The sequence below is a fragment of the Acomys russatus genome, chromosome 1 (assembly GCF_903995435.1).
Source record: "Acomys russatus chromosome 1, mAcoRus1.1, whole genome shotgun sequence".
NCBI classification, from domain to species: domain Eukaryota; kingdom Metazoa; phylum Chordata; class Mammalia; order Rodentia; family Muridae; genus Acomys; species Acomys russatus.
Window position 1 is genome coordinate 31,501,058 of NC_067137.1, and position 14,040 is coordinate 31,515,097.

The 14,040-nt window shown below is 42.6% G+C and overlaps 1 protein-coding gene across 1 annotated transcript in view; it reads right to left on the reverse strand.

The window, feature by feature from the left end:
• Positions 1-12,991, reverse strand: part of Vsnl1 (visinin like 1) — a 109,148-nt gene extending 96,157 nt beyond the window's left edge. Inside the window, exon 1 of the mRNA XM_051143436.1 lies at positions 12,728-12,991. The gene's annotated coding sequence lies outside the window, so the exon portion shown is untranslated. The remainder of the gene's footprint in view (positions 1-12,727) is intronic.
• Between the last annotated feature and the right edge of the window lie 1,049 nt (positions 12,992-14,040).

Here is a 14,040-nt window from a genome sequence, read left to right on the forward strand (position 1 = left end):
AGAAACAAAAAGGGAATGCTCTCCAAGGATCAGTAGCCAAAGCACTCCAAGAAGTTTCTCCAGGCTTCTTGGACTACTCTTGCATTTTTCCCCCTTTTCCTCTTCAGAAAGGAAATAAGAATTCAATGAAAGCCTTACACATGCCAGGGGCTGTTCTAAGCACTTCCAAAGACACTGCAGTAATCCTTACTATTATTCTCAGGGTGAATTTTGCGTTCCAACATTTCTAGAGTGACTGGGCCTTCTATACAGCTGAAGCTTTCTCACCTGCACTGTGTTTCTTTCTACCAAGAACGATTTCTGTTTTGGATAAACTAGGTCGCTGATGGTTCACTACCCGTGTATGGAGACTATCTGGATTCTGATTGACATAAACCACACGTGAGGTTTGTATTAGTCGCTCTTCAAATTTTTTGTACCAAAAACACACCATGGAAACAATTTGATGAAGGGTTACTCTGTATCTCGGGTGGAAGGCAGGCTCGCTCGGCCCATCAGGGCCGGGAAGGCATGGCGGTAGGAATGTGAGGTGGCTGGTCACACTGTGTCACAGATGGGAAATGGGGAGAGATGAATGGTGGTGCTCATCGGGTCTTGTTGCCCCCCTCTTTTCTTTGTATTGAGTGTGGAACCTGAGTTCAAGAGATGGTACTGTCTACATTCATGGTGGGTCTTCTCTTCTCAGTTTAACATCTCTGGAGTGTCTTCAGAGACATGCCCAGAGGTGTGTCTCCTAGGTGACTCTAAACTGAGTCATGAAGACAAATAATCATGAGATTCGGCGGTAAATAGATAGTTGAAGATATTAGTTTTCTCCCCGCCCCATGTTAATAGTGCTATTGATATATTTTAAAGAGACCATAATGATATACATTTAGATATTCATATATGAAATTATAGCATGTCTTAATACATTGAAACTAATCCATTGGAGGGGATGGCTAGTGAGTGCTAGGAGATAAGCCAAGTGTCTTTGATAATGGCCCTTAGAGCCAGTTGAAGGGCACATGGAGATTCTTAACATTATTCTCTGCTACCATGTATACTTTCAACAGAACTAAAAAAGATATATCTCTGTTGTGTGGTTGTGGGTTGGGTTTGAATAAGACTTCCACTGAGTAGCTATGTGAACCTGGGGAACTTAGCTTACCTTGAAGTACTTACCTAATAGACCTGTATTATGGAACCCAGGAAGCCATGTGCGGAAACCGAGATACCCAGCACAGAACCTTGCACACACTAAGTTCTTTACAAAATAGCTGCCTAACTGCCTGGATTCAGTTTGGCTTCTTTCTTTATTTTTTTTATTTTCGGTATAATCTCAGCATATTTGCTTTTGGCTTTCTGAGACAGGGTCTCATTCTTTTTAGTCTCTGGTGGCCTGGAACTCACTATGTAGACGAGGCTGGCTTTGTAGCTGAGTACCACCACATCTCGCCTCTTAGGCAGTTTTGACGTAGTCATGAAGAAGAAATAGCAACAGGTCTTGCTCTCTTCTCGGATCTGCTCTGGACAGTGGGTGAGGAAGAAGATGACACCAGAAACAAGCAAAATCTCATGTGGGTAGTGCCACAGCATCCTGGACATCATCATCCTGAAAGCTATTTCTCGAATGTTCTGAGATGTTTTGAAGAATGACTCGCACCTGAATGACGGGCAATGAGTGATCACCTTACTACTTACTCCGGTTTTACTGGTCTCCAATGACATGTCACCCAAAGGAGCCAGGTGCTTACCAGATGTAGCTTATTTTTTCTAGTATCTTCCAATTTTGAAGGAGATTAGCTGCGAATGCAGTGATTTTAATGTGTGCCCAAATCTGCCAAGTTTTGGCTAGAGACACTTTTGGTTAGCAAGGCTAGATTAGGATTCCTAAAAAAGGATCAGAATTTGGATATTAGTGCCATAGGCAGTTCAGGAGCAGCCACTTCCATTGCCCTCACAGAAACTTGTCCTGACTGGTCTGTGTGAGGAGGCTCAGAGCCTGACTAAAAAAAGAGTCCACAGGGCTTTATTTTTTTATTCAAAGCTATCCTGTCCTTGTATGGTTTATGTTTATATACCCGTGCTGAATTTAAGAGAAGAAAGAACAGTAACGTTTATAAGTCTCTTACTGCATAGGGCTGAAATTCTATTATCAAATGGTCCCTGGTAGACCCAGCCTGTGGACATGAACATGGCTGCCTTTCTTCCCACAAAGGCCTCTCTGTAAGTAGAGACACACTCACTCTACTAGGAAATGACTGTGGGCTCAGGTACTTCAGCTCGTGGGAAATCTCATAAAGATGACATAGACACTTCTTAAACATTTGGTGGCCTGGGCTTTCCTGCCAACCTTCAGTGAGCTAGTCTTTCTTCTTTAGATTATTTTTTGTTATATATCTGTATGTGTTTTTGTTGTATGAACATTTTGTCTTCATGCATGTCTGTTTGCCATGCGTGATTTTCTTCCTGTGGAGGTCAGAAGTGGGCATGAGATCCTCAGAGTGGGTGGGTGGCTTCCTTCATTCTATTATCGCCCCCCCCCCTTTCTCTCTCTCTTTTTTTCTTGGCGAGGTTTCTCTGTGTAGCCCCAGCCGTAGACCAGGCTGGCGTTGAATTCAGAGATCCCCCTGCCCCTGCCTCTGTCTCTGAGTACTGAGATTAAAAGCATGCATCACCAGGCCTTTTATCTGGACTACTTTATTCAAAGGCATTAAAAACAAGCAAGCAAGCAAACAAACAAACAAACACCCCCCAAACCGGGGAGACCTATGTGATATTTGTCATTCTATCTATGGACACACACTTGGGTGGAGAGGGGACATTAAAATTGATTTTAGCTGATACAATCCTCATGTAGGAATTTTCACAAGATCAGTGTCTTGATTCTTTTTTTTTTTTTTAAAGCGGAGGTTAAACTAGGATTCTAAAGCAAAGTGATAATAATAATAATCTCCTTCCTGCACAGGGTACAATGTGTGGAGTATGCTCACAAATGTGTTAGTCTTCCACCAACCCCTAATTAAATAGGTTAGGTCAAATTTTTCATCAGAGAAAAATGAAAACCCAGAGATGTAAAGTTGCTTCTCTAAGGCTGCACCCCATGATGCCCAGACTACAGCTCTGACATCTGAAAGACATATCTAATTAGTCCTGTAATTAGTCCTGAGCCCATGCAATCCTCACCTCATAGTTCACCTGCTGGTCTCGTTAAAGCGGGTTTTTCTAATTGAGTTCTTCAGAAACAAAACAAAATGCTAAGAAGCACATCTGAACACAAGGCCCCTTTGCAAACAGCCTTAGAAGCGCAGTTGAGCAAAGCCTAGGAAACACAGTGGCCTTGACCACAGGGCCAAACATACTTATTATTATGATGATGAAAAATTGAACTCTGAGTACGGAAGGCAGCAGGTCATTTCTCCTCCAGAAATGTTTCCAGAGAAGTCTTCGAGGGAAAGTATCATCAAGTAAGAAAGCCTACCATGCCTTATTACCAGCTTTTCGTCACCCCTTCCAGCTATGCAAAATACGGAACTGTCAATAGATGCCACATTCATGCGATTTCCACAAGCATTGATTTGTTATGAATCAATTGCTCTAAAATAGTTTTTTTTTTTTTAACACCATAAGAAGACCTACACAGTAAACTAACCTGGGCCCATGGGGGCTCACAGAGATTGGACCACCAACCAAAGAGCTTGCATGAGCTGGACCTAGACCCCCTACACATATGCAGCAGATGTGCAGCCTGGTCATTGTGTGGGTCCCCTAACAATGGGAGTAAGGGCTGTCTCTGACCTTGTTGCCTGCCTCTGGATCCCTTTTTTCCCTACTTGGGCTGCCTTGTTTGGCCTCAGTGGGAGAGGATATGTTTAGTCCTCCTGTGACTTGAGATACCAGGGTGAGTTGGTGGCCCTTGGGGGCCTCCCCTTCTCAGAAAATAAGGAGGGGATGGGGAGTAGGGGGCATGAGGGTGGGACTGGGAGGAGAAGAGGGAGGGGGCTGGGATCAGGCTGTAAAGTAATTAAAGAAAGAAAAAAGATTTACTGATTTTTTTTATATTATGTGTGTGTTGCATGCATGCATGTATGCGTACCATGTTCATTCTTAGTGCCCATTGGGGTCAGAAAAGGACATCGTATGCCTTAGAAACAGAGTTGCTATGGAGAATTATGAGCTACCATGTAAACTGGACCTGAGTCTTCTGCAAGAGCAGTAGGTTGTCTTAACAGCTGAAACATCTCTTTAGCCCCTTCTCTAAAAATATTTTGCTTGAAAATTTAGTAACCAAGGCATTACGGTACCCTGAAGATCCCGAGGGTGTCCTGGATCTATGTGTTTGTTGATGTACCTGCATGTGTTTGTGTTTCTTCATCACTTTGTTGGAGGACTGCCCTTTGCCCATGACCTATTTACATTAGAGCCCAAGTCTACAACCGACAGCAACTGAAGGCTTTTGGAGTCTAGCTCTGATGTGCACACATCCCACACGGCGTCACTATGGCCTCCGTTTCTGCTGACTTCTTGGTGCTCTTTGATAGGTATTTCCTAGATGGATGAGGCATATGTAAGTGACAGTGACAGAGCTGGCACAAGAGATGAAGTATGGTGCCTCCTGGGATGTTGTACAGGTGCGAGAGGCACTTCGGAAGAGAACGTGAAGAAAAGAAAAGAGAAAGGTGAAAGGACAGCTAAGTTTTGGCAGCTGTCTCTGACACTATGAAGGACGTCGTTGAGACACTGGAGTGGGAGAGGACCAGCCATAAGTTGAATGTTAGCCACCTGGCACTTTGGATTCCTTAGTAGGAAGGATGTCTTAAGTCAATGAAAGAGATTTCTTTCTTTCTTTCTTTCTTTCTTTCTTTCTTTTTTTCAAACAAATGTAGAAACTCAGCTCTAAGGCAGGACACTGATTTGGTTAGCATGACTTTCTTAACGATGCACTCATAACATGACGCAAATAACATGTGTGTTAACTAGCACTTGGCTACCAGCCTGGCTCAGTAGGGCAGATGTGCTTGAGAAAACACAGCAGAACATATATATGCTAGGGTGGGAGAAATAATGGACTACAGACTGAGAAGGTGTGCAGGAGGGGGAGGCATGGGCACCAGAGAATTGGGGAAGTCTGCATGAGGAGGGATTGTTTGCTGGGTGTTACACTATTTCGGTTGCTATATGAACATTTGTATGATTGACCACAGTACTCTTGTAAGTCATCCTCTTTTACAGTAAGAAACTCAGCGCAAAAGATTAGAACCCCAAATCCTATTCCATTCTGTGACTCAACTCTTACTCTGTATGGAAGCCTCAAAATGTAGAACCAACATTTGTCACCTTCAAAGGGAGAAAATGATGTTCCATACATCTGCAGACTAGAAATGTACTTATATTCTCCAGTAAATGGAGGAAGAATTAGAAGACAGGAAAAACATCTTTTAGAACTGTTAAGAGCAATATGGTCATGGTGTGTGTGTGTGTGTGTGTGTCCTAGAGGTTGATGTTGGTGTCTTCTTCAATTTTTCTCTATTTTATGTTTTCCCAGTTCACTGAAATCACCACTGTAGCTAGGCTGGCTAACTTGCAAGTCCCAGGGATCCTCCCATCATCCTGTCCAGATTTTTACTAAAGAATAGAGCCCTGAGCCTCGTGCTTGTCCAACACATGCTTTCCTGAGCCAGCTCCAGACTTTGAACTTGCACCCTTTCTTCCTTCATTTCTCAAGGTGCTGAGATTACATGCCTGGGTTGCCATACCTTCCAGAATATTCTTGATTATATATCTTGTCATTTTCTTTAAGACAAGAGAAGCATTGATGAGCAGTTCCCCCACACTACCTAAACCAATGGATAATTAAAAGAATGGTTTTTCATTTCTTTGGAGAAATGAATACATATATGATCATTTAGAGAATTATTACCAATTTTATATCTGCAAATTAAATTGATTTCACATTTTAGCTTTTCACAAAAGTTCCTATGTGAGCGAGAAAATAGAACAGCAAACGCTTTATGTAAACATTTAAAAAACATTTGAATTTTTGAAAGGAATACTACTAAGAATTTTTCATGAACTCAAAAATTCGAATCAAAGAATTCCAACAAGCAGAAATTTCTACTGAAAATGTAAACAATACCAAATGATACTCACAAATAAATTATTACATTAACAAACATTTCAACACTATTGATAATGCGTGGTGAGTCTCCCCTGGGACATTTTACTTATAATTTAAATGCTGAATCTCAGGAAATCAGAAATAAACACGAATGCAACAAATTAATGCAATCACTACAAAATATAAAAACTAGTGAATCCTCTAAAAAAAAAAATAAAATAAAACCAGAGAGCCTACTGTTTAAGAATCCATCAACTTCAACAATCATTAAAATACAAAACAATAGGAACATTAATTAGGGTCCTTTGATTTGCCTTAATGAAAGTTTACCAAGGCTTCAAAACACATTTAGCATGTTAATAGTGTGCAAAAAAAAAAAAAATCTGTTTATACACAGCTCTTCAAAGATTTTCAGTCTTTCAGGGCCTAAGAGATGATAAGTAACACAAAGACAGGAAAGAAAAATACATTTGTAGTTTCCACTTCTAGGATCAATAATTGAAAATATAAGGTCTTGTCTAGGGGTCTATAGTAATTGGTAATACATTCAACTGATTTGTTATCACTATCTTATGAAAAATATTTTTAAATGTTCTTTTTTGAGACAAGGTCTCTTTTGTAACTGTAATCATGGTGGAACTCACTCTGTCGACTAGGCTGGCCTCTAACTCAGTGATCCACCTACCTCTGCCTCCCAAGGGCTGGGATTAAAAGTCTGTGCCACTACCGCCTAGCTCAAAAATGAAATAACTTTAATTAAAAGAGACTCAATTTCTATTTTAAAAAGGCCAGCAATTATTGTATTATCTATCTTGAGATCGAGAGCCACTTAGTGGATGAGAGCGCTCTAGGTCTTAATTTTAATTTGAACAAAAGAGTATAAAATGTTCACCCAGACATTATTCAACAAGTCGTTGGAAATAATGGCTATTATTATATTTTTTTTAATCAAAATTAAACAATTGGTGGTCACACATCAGATCATCTGTGTAAGGTCAGCATGGAAACAAGGCAATGGAGACACCCAGAAAAGGAAACTTACCTGGTTTGTGTGCTCTGAGTTAGCTAACGCATACAGAGCACCTGTGTAATGTAGTCACAGGCGCCTTGTTATTAAAGTGTCAAATCTCTTTGAAGATTCTTCAGTAATTTGCTATTCCATTTTTTGTTTCATTCATTAAGTAGTTTCTAATGCGTCCCCAAGATCCTTCACGTAGTAAAGTTCTCAATGGATCGAACCAGAGCCAACTCAGATTATTTTGACTCACTTAGGAAAGGAAAGCCTTCATTAGCAGCAAACCGTAAGTGGGCAATGCAATGGTGTGGTCCCTTCCCCGTGGGAACACAGAAACATAATTCTGTAGCTTCAAGGACCACGGTCTAAGTAAATGCAGTCCATAGCCTTTGTGGTCTAGGATTATCTTTCGTCTTTGACTTGGCAATATCAATTCTTGTGTATAGACAGTATAATTAATCCTTCTGCTTATTAGTAAGCAGTTTTATTTTATCTCATTATATTTTATTATTAGCCCATAGAAATGTGTTTGTTTTCTAGCAAGAGGCAGAAAAGGTATGGGAAGAGAGGGGCGGAGGAAATTGGGAGAGGTAGAGGGCAGGGAAACTGTAATCAGGATACATTATGTGAGAAAAAAAAATCCATTTTCAATAAATGGAAAAAAATGAGTGGATTAAGTGACATTCTACTCTTGTTTGCTAGATTGCGAGCCTAGCTGTTAATGGCTAGGCAATCTTTCTAGTCCAGTGTTCTACTTTGAAAATAATGGATGTAATGCTTTTATATATTTACTAAAAGTAAATTATAAAACATTCTTTAATATATAGTATTTAATTTTAGTAAAAACCATTAAATTTTGTGTGTTTGTGTCTCTGTATATGTGATGCTTGTATTCCTGCATGTTTGTGTGTGTGCACATGAAAGTGCATGTGTACAGGGGCATACGTGTGTGTGTGTGTGTGTGTGTGTGTGTGTGTGTGTGTATCAGGGGTTAACATTGGATGGCATTCGCTATTGCTCTCCACCTTGAGCCAGGATCAATCACTTATCCCAGAGTCCACTGACTAAGCTTGCTGGCCAGTCTGCTACAGAGGTCAGCCTTGTCTCTGCCCTCATCAGTGCTAGGGTGACAGGTGAGGGCCACTGTACCTGGCTTTTATACAGGTGCTAGGGATCCAATGTGGGTCGTATGCTTCTGCTGCAAGCACTTTACCAATGGGGTCATCTCCCCAGTTCCCACAAAGATATTTAAAACAGAATTAATTGTGCATATGGTCTTCACAGAAATGACTTGCTTATTATAATTGAAAATTGCATGAAAATATTTAATTGACAAATATTAATAGTTTCTGCTACAAAATATACCTAGATATTGTGGAAATACTAAAAAGCCCATTAAAACCTTGATTTCACACTGTTCAGAAAATCTTAAAGGTTATAATTTTCCTTAAATACCATCTACATTGTTTATGCTGGAGGAACAGGCTAGATTGCTATATGGGAGGAACGGCAACCATTCTTTATAGCTATACATTTTGTTTTTTTAGGAGAATTAATGTTTATGCCTATTACATATAACTAATAGACAGTGTCTATTCAACTTAGATTTGTTGAATGTATTTCCTTTTTTATGTATATGTATGTGCATGTGTGAGTGTACACGTCCAACTCAATGCACCTTAGTTTTTCCTGTTGTTTGTCTTCGTTTTGTTTTGTTTTTAAGTCAGGGTCTCTCACTGGGACCTGGAGATCCTGGATTAGCTTAGGATGGCTAGTCACTGAGTCCCAAGGATCCGCCTGTCTCTGCCACTCAGTGTTAGGATTATAAGTCTACTTCACTATACCCAGATTTTCATATGGGTGTTGGGGATTGTACACAGTTCGTCATGTTTGCACAGAAGCACTTCATCAACTGAACCATCTCCTAGATTCCTTCTATAAAAGCAATTTTCTTACATTCCCAGATAATCACAAATTTGAGGTTCACAGAAACCACTCTGTACAATGAAAATGACCTTTTGAAAAGACATTAACGTACCAGGATCAGCAATAAGCAAGCGCGCATTTGCTGACGTTGATGCTGTGTGCCGTTCTGTGAAATGTGCAGAGTCTGGATCTGTGTGCAATTCCACTAAAGACAACCATCTTGATCATGCTAAAGACAACCATCTTGATCATGCTATTCTACATAAAAGCTCCTATACAAGAAGATTACTAACATTCCTGGGCGTGTTTTTCAATTACAGATCATGGTTCAGATATAGCCAACCAAAACGTGGCCCTTAGTAGCTGCTAGTCTTTGGGGCTCCATAGAGGCTACGGGACAGAACTCCAACATTACATCTAAATAACCAACAATGCTTTTTGTTTTGCTTTTTATTGAATAGAGCATATCCAAGACAGGGCGCATGCATCCCTTTTTAGAAAACATTTACCAGGAAGGGCGGGGTAATGTGATGGTGTTAAGTGGTGCATATGCTAGGAACCCTTGCTACCTCAGGTTCAACAACACCTAAGACTGTTTAGCTCCTTTTGTGACTGGAAAAGCACCACCAAGGCCTTCCTCTGGCCTGTCTCCACCTGTCACAATCCCCCCCTCATGCTTCATCATTTGGGGGGTAGGAATAGCTGGCATTGCCTCCTGGGGACATTTGTGCTGGTTGTGGCTGTCTGGAAGATTATATTTTTGGAGAAAGAACAGGAGGGCCAAGATTATCTTTTAAAGGCATGGAACTGTGTATAGGCATTCTGGAAATGTTTTATGGAAGGGAGGATGGGAAAATGAAGCATCAGGGAATGGGAGGAGCACTGAAGTGGGCCATACATGTGCACTGTAGCTCTAGTTCAGCTAATGGGTGAAGAAAGCTGTGCATGAGGGAGGAAGAAGTACCACCCAAAAGAAAAGCTGTGTGCATGCTTAAAAAGCTTCACAGGGGTTAGGAAGCCTCACCACCCTACTCTCTAACCCCACTTCAGGTTAAACCCACCAAGGACTCTCCCAACAGTCTTTCTGCCCCCACTCCCACCCCCGCTGGTGACTTCGTCTGGAAGATTTCCATACAGCCTGGAGATGCAAGGCTCTGATTTGGTTTCTGCCTTCCAGGAGCCAGGGGAGTTGGCAGAGTCCACTGCATTTTATCCTGCAGCTTCTCTGCTCCACAACATCCCCATTCCTGCAGCTGCAGCAGCTTGGGAGAAGGCTGGACTGGCAGAGGGGTGGAGATGGCACCTGCAGTATCTCTGTAGCCTGAAGCCCCTGAGGAATTCTGGGAGTGGAGCCAGGGGAAATGGATCCACCCCAGGCAGGTCTTAGAGAGGAGCTACCCTTGCCTCTGGTTTGCTGATGCCTCACAGAAACACTAAAGGTCTTAAATAAATGGATATAGATGCATCGGATGCCAGGGAGAGCAGACTAAAAATTAAAACAAACAAACAAACCCAAACCCAATGATGTGCAAAAGGAAAGATGCAAAGGAGAAAGTGTAAAATTCCCCTCCTCATCTGACAAGCCATCTCACGCCATATGAAAATAACAAGGCTTATGTATCTGAAGACTGCGGCAGTATTGCAGAGAAGAGGAGAGTATCTTCACTCAACACGACTTTTTAAAATTGCCCCATAAACTGGAAGTTAATTGGCTTTATCTCATTGCATCACTTTGGGCCTCATTTCCAAACCTGTACAACAAGAGCTTGAGAATAGACGCTGTATAACAGAACTCTGCCTGTCAGCCTAGGAGCCAGGGAATCTGAGACCCAGCACCAATGATCTTTAATACATGACCGCCCCCCCCCCATTTCCTCTCCACTTATTTATCAATGCAGGGCAACAAACATACACAGGTCAGGTCACTGAACCGGGGCCAACTCTCAGTGATGGCTCGAATGTGACGAGGATTGGGCTTCCTGCCCTGGAGTAAGGAAGGGAGAGGAGAAACCCTGTGATGTCTACATTGGGTTTCCAGGGAGAGGCTATTCTTGAATTTTCTATCCCAAATTTTATGCATTGAAATGGTCACATATTTCTTTGAGGGGCTGAAAATAGCAGGACTGATCAAACCATCAAAAGACATGTAAAATGATTCTCTCTCTCTTTTTAGGGGCTAATTTGTTTCTTTTCACCCCAGAGATTGGATTGACTTTTCTGTGGGAATTCAGTACATGGCAACCCCTCCTTCTCTGGTCTGCCCAGCACCATTCTGCCAACCTGCTTCAATGCAGCATTTTACAGGGTTTTTTAGCTCTCAAGTCTTGGTGAGAGGGCACTGGTGAGTAAGGTCTACTATGGGCAGACCCCACCCCCAATCCACACACAAACGGAGACAGTTGAAATGGTATGAAGAAAAATGAGTTTGCACAAGTTTCATTTTAAATTTGTCTCAGCCTAAAATTCCTCCAATTAAAGGAAAAAAAAATATGAAGACACAAAAACTCGCTGACGTCTCACGTCTTCAGGTGGGAAATGGCACACGGATAGTGCACACTTTGTGCTTCCCACGCCCACCGGCAATTTTATCTCATCTTGGTCTCCAAAATATGGACAGGAGGGCAACTCTGAAAAATGGATTCCTACTCTGACATCTCACAGGGTACATCAGTGCAGAGATGAGCCCTCCCTCTCCTCGCCTGGGAGAAGCATCGCAGCCTCCCTACCAGCTCCCGCACACATTCTCACACCCTAGAGGGTGTTCTTTGGTAATCTGCTTTTCCCCCAAATAGGGTTTGACCTTGTGAAGACCCCTCTTCCACTCTCCGGGCTAGGAACAATCCCAGTTTAAGTCAAAACACAGAACGACCTTTTCTCCTTTAAAGCAACATTACCAAATGCAACATGCCAGGGGGTGCAGTTCTTAGCGCTGCATTCCGGAAGGCAAATGCGGAATGCAGAGTCAGGTAGCTAGTTAGGTTCTGAGAGTCCCCCATGCAGCCCCTCTTGACTCTGCTCAAAATCAAAGATGCTGTAAAAATAGCTTCCCTTTTCTTAACAATTCACCATTGTGACGAAAAATAAAAATTAAAAAGAAAGAAAGAAAATACCGTTTCCTAAGTCCTAAGCAATATACTTCTGCGCGGAACTCCTCGGATTTTAAACACTAGCATCCTGCATAGCAACCAACCGTGATGCCCACACCAGCCTCGTCCACTCAGTTTTACTTAGCAAACACCTTTTGTGCTCCTCCACGGTGAAAAAAAAAAAAATGGTGCACCAATCCCATGTATGACAGGTTGGTACTTATCTGCAACTGCTCAATAGTTTTATCAGCAACGGAGAAACTTCACAATCGTTTAATTAGCTACTTAAGCCCATCTAAGGAAACCCACCTTTTTGTAGTCTTATACTAGAAAAGCACCCAGTCTCACCTGTCTTAAATCTAGCCTAAGTGCCCTGAACACGCCGCATATAAACACCCCCCTTTCCCCACCGCATTATCCCAAAAGATCCCCTATGAACCAGCAGCACATTAAGATCCGCTAACGTTAACTAAGGCAATTGTCAACATGCATTTAGTCCCATCTACGCAAAGCAAAATATGTGACAATAGCCAAAGCATCTCTTGATGCTACGCTACACATGCAAAAAAAAATGCAATGAAGATTGTATTTTCCACTTACAGTTATACCGCTGTGCACCGTCACTTAACGAAAATGATAAAACTCAACAGTTCTTTCAAAAAATATATAAATATAATTCAGGGTAACTGTTAAACCGTCTCTATGAGTGGTTCTCCCTCGCTCTTTTTCTAGGAGCTCCGGGCTGCTTAAATTCCTCTAGGATCGCGCCTTGCAAGTCCAGAGGCTGCTGCAACACGCTCTGGTGAATCTCTGCTGCAGATTGGGAATCCCATAGAAAACCTAGGGTCCCTGGAGCTGCGTGCGCAAGCGCGCGAGCCTCCACCTCGCTACTCCCCCCGCCCCCTCGTTTCTTCCTCCTCCCTCCTCCCTCCTCCCGCCGCTCTGAGGCCCTGCCTGGAGAGTTGTGACCAAAAGCTGCTTGGCGATGGCGCATGCTCAGATGCAGGGCTAGGAGTTTTTGCCGGTGGATTCCAAGGCTCTGGGTTTTAGCAGACACTCAAAGGAGACTGGGAAAAGGAGCCTGACTAACCCTAGCCCTAGCACCTGGATAGGCGAGATGTAGGCCTGATGGTATTCATTCACCACGCCCTGAGATTCTGGGGCCAAGTGACTGAAGGCTGTGCCAGAAGAAACAAGAACACGCGGGCATGTTTTCCCCGCCGCTCTCAGTTTTAGCCCGGCCCTTGGCCACCTCCAGTCAGACTGTAAGATGAAGAAAATTGCAGAAACCTCGGAAGAAGGCTTCCAGGTGGGCCCTACACACTTGTCCCTGTGCCAAAGAGAGAATGGTTGCGACTTTCATTTTGTTGTGAGGACATTTCTCCCAGAGGCTCTGGTGCTAGAAGAATGGGAGCCAAGTGCCTGGTGGCTGGGCTCTGTAGGAGTAATGTGTGTTAAACAGAGCTGGGCTCGAGGCTTCTGAATCTTGTTATATGTCAACGAATGCTGAAAAGTGTCATTTGTATACAGGAAACAGATACGTACCAAATATTCTTTGCGTTGGGCAAAGGTGAGGAGTGGAGGGAAAGTAGCCTGTAACTCTCAAGATTCAGGCTGAAGGTTCAGAGTTTCATCTTCCTGGTCCCTAAAATGGCTTGTGTCTGCCAGTTCTGCCCCGCTGCCCACTGGCCTGCCAAAGCCTAGAAAACTTGGCAAAGAGTAGTGCCTAGTAAACGCTAGAGGCTTCCCTACCTGGAAAGCAAGGGCGAATTCTCAAATGTTCCCAAGTGATGGCTCTCCCCATTTGCTGTTTCACTTGCTCTCGGATTTTTCTCTTAAGTACCCACTATCAGGGACTGACTCCCTTGTGCTGCAGGATTGATGGCGTTTACAAAAATCCCTCTGGAGTTTCA